General features: G+C 35.9%; 1 pseudogene; it reads left to right on the plus strand.

The window, feature by feature from the left end:
• Positions 1-4,963: 4,963 nt before the first annotated feature.
• On the plus strand, positions 4,964-5,802 carry LOC110294112 (glyceraldehyde-3-phosphate dehydrogenase pseudogene; annotated as a pseudogene).
• The last annotated feature ends 535 nt before the right edge of the window (positions 5,803-6,337 follow it).

Raw genomic sequence — 6,337 nt, forward strand, 5'->3', positions numbered from 1 at the left:
AACATTTGCTAAAACTAGTCACTATGTGTAATATGTACTGGAATGCAATTAGACTTAAGAAACAAGGTAGAGAAATTTTACCCAATATCAAAATTACAGCTTTTATGGTACAACAATCCCATTTGTGAGTATTTATCTAAAAGAATTAAGCTGGGCGTGGTGGCGCATGCCTTTAATCCCAGCACTCGGGAGGCAGAGGCAGGTGGATTTCTGAGTTTGAGGCCAGCCTGGTGTACAAAGTGAGTTCCAGGACAGCCAGGGCTATACAGAGAAACCCTGTCTTGAAAAAACATAACAACAAACAAAAAAAATCTAAAAGATTTAAATTGCAACTATGAAAAGAAAATTGTACTTCTTGTTGACTATAGCCTTATTCAAAATAGTCAAAAGGCAAACATATAGGTATGCATACATGTATACATAAATGTGTACATACACAGAAATTTATGCATGCACACTTTATATAAAGATATAGATATAAGTTGTATTGGCAGGCTTTGGATTGAGAGGGAGATATTAGTCTTTTTGTTTTATTACAACAAAATATTACACTCTAGCTGACTAAAATGAGCAGGGATGAATTATTCTGCACTTCTGCCAATTGTACAATCTAAGGTCAAGAGGCTTGATAGGCTGGCATTTCATGAGGATGTTTGTGTTGTGCCAGTATAAGCTAAAAGCCACCAAATAGCGACAAGACAAAGCTAGATGATGGTATGGGCATGCACACCTACCCCTGCTATAAGAACATTCATGAGGGAAAAGGTAAGGCTTAACGGATTTATCTGACAGAGCAATCCAAACCACATCGTTGATAGAGGAAATTTAAAATTATACTGTACATGCACATATTCATAGAATTGTGTCTTGAGTAAGGTGAAAACAAATTCTGTGATATACTACATCAGGAATGAAACTAGAAGACATAGAGAAAGAGACAACCACAGGAAAAAGATAATATTACTAATGATAGGTATCAGAGATCCAAACTAAGATCACAGAAGCAGAAAATAGAACTGTATTTGCTTGGGAATGAGGAATGGGGAAGTTAGCCCTGAGTACAGAATTCCACTAACACAAGCAGATCATCTAGAAGCCCATTCTACATTACTATTTACAGTTAATACACTTAAAATGTTCTTTTAGAATATGTGCCAAATTATATAATTTATCATAATTCTGTTATAACAAAATATAAAATAGATCATCAATAATTATTGTATAATTAAAATTTTCTGTGAACTGATCCACAATATTTATAAGTTAAACAGCTACCATTGTCCAGAAATGTCTTTTTCTTATATATATATATATACATATATATATATATGTATATATGTGTGTGTGTGTGTGTGTGTGAGTGTATATATAGATAGATAGATAGATAGATAGATAGATAGATAGATAGATAGATAGATAGAGATAGATATAGATATATAGATATGGTGTAAATTAACAAGCTCAAATAAGATCTAGAATATGAGGTTAAGAGTCACTAGACAACCCAAATTGCTTTCTTAACAACATGAAGGTTACTGCACTGTACTCAAAGTTCTGGATTTATAGACAAGGATAAATTGTTATGTTTCATAGTGCCCTTCTAACATTTTGTTATAGAAACATGTTAAATATGAATTATGCAATTGGGTTTAGTAATATACTTTTTCAGTTTTCCATTGTGATAGGGAAAGCAAGGATTGGGGTAATCTTCATTCTTCTAACTATGCATGAGTCACCTTGAACAACTGAACTCTTGATTCTGTACTATAAAATCAGGAACAAAGCAAGTTTTACCTTGTGTACAACACAAAAACCCTCTGTTGCTTTGATAATTTCATATCCATAGCTTGTTAGTCAACGTTCTCTAAAGTAACTAAACTGTTAAATGGATATATATTAAAGGTGTATTTCAGATTAGCTTACACGACTAGCTCCACGTCATTGAACATTGGCTTTCTCACTGTGGAGATCCCAAGAATCAGTTTCTATCTTGTCCTTAATAACTGGAGAGCCACTGACTTCAGTCCACATTAGATGTGGAAAGAAACTTGATTCTGATATTAGTGAAGAAATGCAACAGCAGCAGTCTGATCAGTCATGGCATCAGTAGCAACAGTAAAGTTAGATAAACTCACAAGCAGAGTAAATGAACTCACCAAAAAACTTGAAGAAGCCAAAAAGCAACATTTTTTCCCTAGGCTTCCTTTTATATGGGTTGACAAACAAAAGTGCCAATTACATTAACAATGTATATTCTTTCTTCATAGACCTGATCAATCCATCATAAATTATCCATAAATTATTTTAGTAGAGACAAGCTCATATAGGTCTGCTTTAATTGATTACGGTTCTTTTAATTGATTTCAGATCCAGTTTCTTAATTAATTTCAGACCAAATCTCTTATTGGATTCCATGTCTAATCAAGTTTTCAAATGAAATTAAGCATTCCCATGATAAATAATTTCAGAGTCTTAGAAATGCTAAGATACAGATGAAGACAGGGAAGCTGGAGGACCTGCCATCAGTCTTCAGTGGACCATTCTAGTGATTTCAGAACCTGGCCAATAATAACAAGCATACTGATTACAAGGTCATATCTAATCTAAGCAACAAAGTCAATATGTGACCAAGTCAGCATTGGTCACATAGTGAGATCTTTCTGAAAACAAAATGAAACAAAATGCTGGAAGGAACATATCTATTCTGGTTAAAACTAGTTAGAAAAAAAAGTCACCCACCATCTGAAACACACACACACACACACATTATCTTATGAGTATGTTTCTCATGTGCCTGTCAATATACATTCCCATAATTTCTATAGCAATAATTTTCAATTTAGCAATTTAAAAAATATTTACTACTATTTTGAAGTGATTTTGATCTTTTGTTTTCATCTGAACTTATAGCGTCATCAATGTTTTTGTTTATGGGAACACTCAGCAGTCGATATTAGCAGGACATGGGAGATTCTGTTTGATTGTTTTCTGAATATACATGGCTTGCTCAAATTTAGTCTCAACTCATACAATTACATGTTCACATGGATGTAGAGAGCTGGAGTGTAATGAAGATGAAACATTTTTTTTTTATTTGAAAAGAGTATAATAAATACTAAAGACACAGTTTCCAAGGTTAAAGAAGATCCTGAAGGAAGTTTAATTTAGAAACATACATGAAGTATTTGTGAACATACTGGAAACAGTTTCTTATTTCAAGACTTAAAGCATTACTACCTTTCTGCAACAGTGTCTCTCCCGGTGTGATCTAAAATATCCATGCACTAGAATACACATTCTGACACCTAGGAAAGTCTCCAGATGGTGGAATGCTAGCCATGTTAGAGGGTAATCAGTAATTTTTAGATAGAATCCCCTCCAGCTAAAAGTTATGAGCAGACAGAAAATGTTTTTTTATTTGTTTTCATGTTTATTACATATTAGAACCCTAAATTATTAATTGCACAAATCATGTTATTCAACACAAAATAAATAAAGTTGAATCAATAAGGTAATTTATTATTGAAAGAAATAGATCAAAGATCTTCATTTAAAATTTCTTGGTTTTGTATTCTAATTATAATCAACACCGAACTAAAATTTAAGCAATTAATAATATTTATTGAAATCAAGTTCTATTTTATCAATTAATTTAGTGTTTATGTTTTATGTGCATGGATGTTTTACCTGCATTTATGTGCTTACACTGTGTGCCTGTGCACTGTGAAATCAAGAAGAGATTGATAGATCTGCAACTGGAATTACAGATGGTAGTACATTGTCATGTGGTTGCTTGGTTGAGTCCTGATCTCTGCAATGAAAGTCAATGTTCTTATAGTTTAACCACATCCCCAGCCCCCTACTTCATTTATATTATAAAAAATAAATATGAAATCTCTATTTTTATTTTTTATTTTTAAAATTAGACATTTCCTTTATTTACATTTCAAATGTTAACCCCTTTCCAAGTTTTCCCTCTGAAAATCCCCTATCCTCCTCCCCCTCTTCCTGCTCCCCATCCCACCCACTCCCTCTTTCTGGCCCTGTCATTCCCCTATACTGGGGCCTAGAACCTTCACACCACAAAGTGCATATGCAGCTTAGGCCACGAGTCCCTCCGTGTGTTGTCTTTGATTGGCAATTTAGTTCCAGGGAGCTCTGGGGGTGATAGGTACAAACTTTAATCTCAGAAAATAAATTTGAAATGAATTACTTGATAATATTGAACATACCAGATATTATAGTGATTCTTTTCCTCATACTATGGGTAGAAAAGAACATAAAATATTAGGTGTCTAACAAAAGTATAATGTACTTCCTGAATTAAAAAAAAAAAACAAAAACAATCTGGAGTTATTTCTATGGCTACACCAAACATGAAATATCACTTTATTCCAGATGAAATATCTCTTTATTACAGATGTAAAATAAATAATTGTTGCTTCTAGGCTGTTACTTGTCATGTGAGGTCTCTAATGCCCCTGAGTCCTGTGTTGGGTTCATATCCCTTTATCTTCTATGACATAATCAGATATTTCAATCTAATTTAATACACAAATAATTTTGAAGCCAAATATTGATTTAATTTATATTCTGCATATATTGTCATCATTTAATAAAAATGAATTTAAATGAACTAAACTCTAAGATTTCCTTTTAAAGATCTATAACGAGAAGATAAAAGATTAACTCATATTTTGCTTTATGGCCACAATTTCCATGCTACTTGGTAGGTGAATTATAAACAATAGGGCACAATGCATTCATTTAATATTCTTATATTTTAATATTTTTTGCAAGATTCAGTGGCAATGTCTATAATTAAAGCTTTGGGGACAGAGTCTGGAAAAATTGCTATGTACATGTACACCATGGCTTAATAAAAACATGTCTAGCTCTGTTCCTCCCTGTTCCAGAGACAGTCGCATCATCTTGTGTGGTGCCAGCCTTGTCCAGTAGACAGATGGTGAAGGTCAGTGTGATTGGATTTGGCCATATTGGGCGTCTAGTGACCAGGGCTGCCTTCTACTCTGTACTTGGAAATGTGGAAATTGATGCCACAAACGACCCCTTCATTGACCTCAACTACATGGTCTAACTGTTCTTGTGACTCTACCCATGACAAATTCAACAGCACAGTCAAAGCTGAGAATGGGAAGCTTGTTATCATTGGGAAACCCATCACTATCTTCCAGGAGCTAGATCCTGCTAATATCAAGTGGGATGAGTCAGGTGCTGAGTATGTTATGGAGTCTATTGGCATCTTCACCACCATGAAGAAGTCCGGGGCCCACTTGAAGGATGGGGCCAAAAGGGTCATCAACTCTACCCCTTCTGCCAATGTCCCCATGTTTGTAATACATGTGAACCATGAGAAATATGACAATTCACTGAAGATTGTCAGCAATGCATCCTGTACTACCAATTGCTTAGACTCCCCCTGACCAAGTTCATCCACAACAGCTTTGGCACAGTGGAAGGGCTCATGGCCACGATCGATGTTATCACTACCATTCAAAAGACTGTGTGTGGTCCCTCTGGAAAACGGTGGTGTGATGGCCATGGGGCTGCCCAGAAAATCATCCGTGCATCTACTGGTGTTGCCAAGGCTGTGGGCAAGGTCATCCAAGTGCTGAATAGGAAGCTCACTGGCATGGCCTTCATTATTCCTAACTCCAATGTATCCATTGTGAAATGACAAGCCACCTTGAGAAACCTGCCAAGTATGATGACATCAAGAAGGTGGTAAAGCAGGCATCTGAGGGTTCACTAAAGGGCTTCCTGGGCTACACTGAGGACTAGGTTGTATCCTACGACTTCAACAGCAATGGCCACTCCTCCTCTTTTGATGCTGGGGCTGGCATTGCTCTCAGTGACAACGTTGTAAAGCTCATATCCTGTTATAATAAAGAATATGGCTACAGCAACAGGGTGGCGGACCTCATGGCCTACATGGCTTCCAAGGAAGAAGAAACCCTGGACCACCCACCCCAACAAGGACACGGAGAGCAAGAATGAGGCCCTCCATTGCTGAGAAGTCCTTGTCCCAACTCGGCCCCCAACATTGAGCATCTCCCTCACAATTTCCATCCCAGATCCCTATAATAACAGGAGGGGCCTATTCCCACTCTCTCTCCTCCCTTGAATGACAACAATAAAGTTCACTCCACACACACCCCAAAAAATGTCTAAAAAAAGAGAAAAGGTCAGGTATTAAAAATTGTTGTTTCAGGATGGCAGAAGTTATGAGACATAATTAGCCAGAGACAAGAACGTTGTTAATAAAAACACAAGGAACATGAATGAATCTCAGTTCTCTCTCTTATTTTACAGCTAA

The sequence above is a fragment of the Mus caroli genome, unplaced genomic scaffold (assembly GCF_978045245.1).
Source record: "Mus caroli unplaced genomic scaffold, Mus_caroli_1 scaffold_1, whole genome shotgun sequence".
Lineage (NCBI taxonomy): Eukaryota > Metazoa > Chordata > Mammalia > Rodentia > Muridae > Mus > Mus caroli.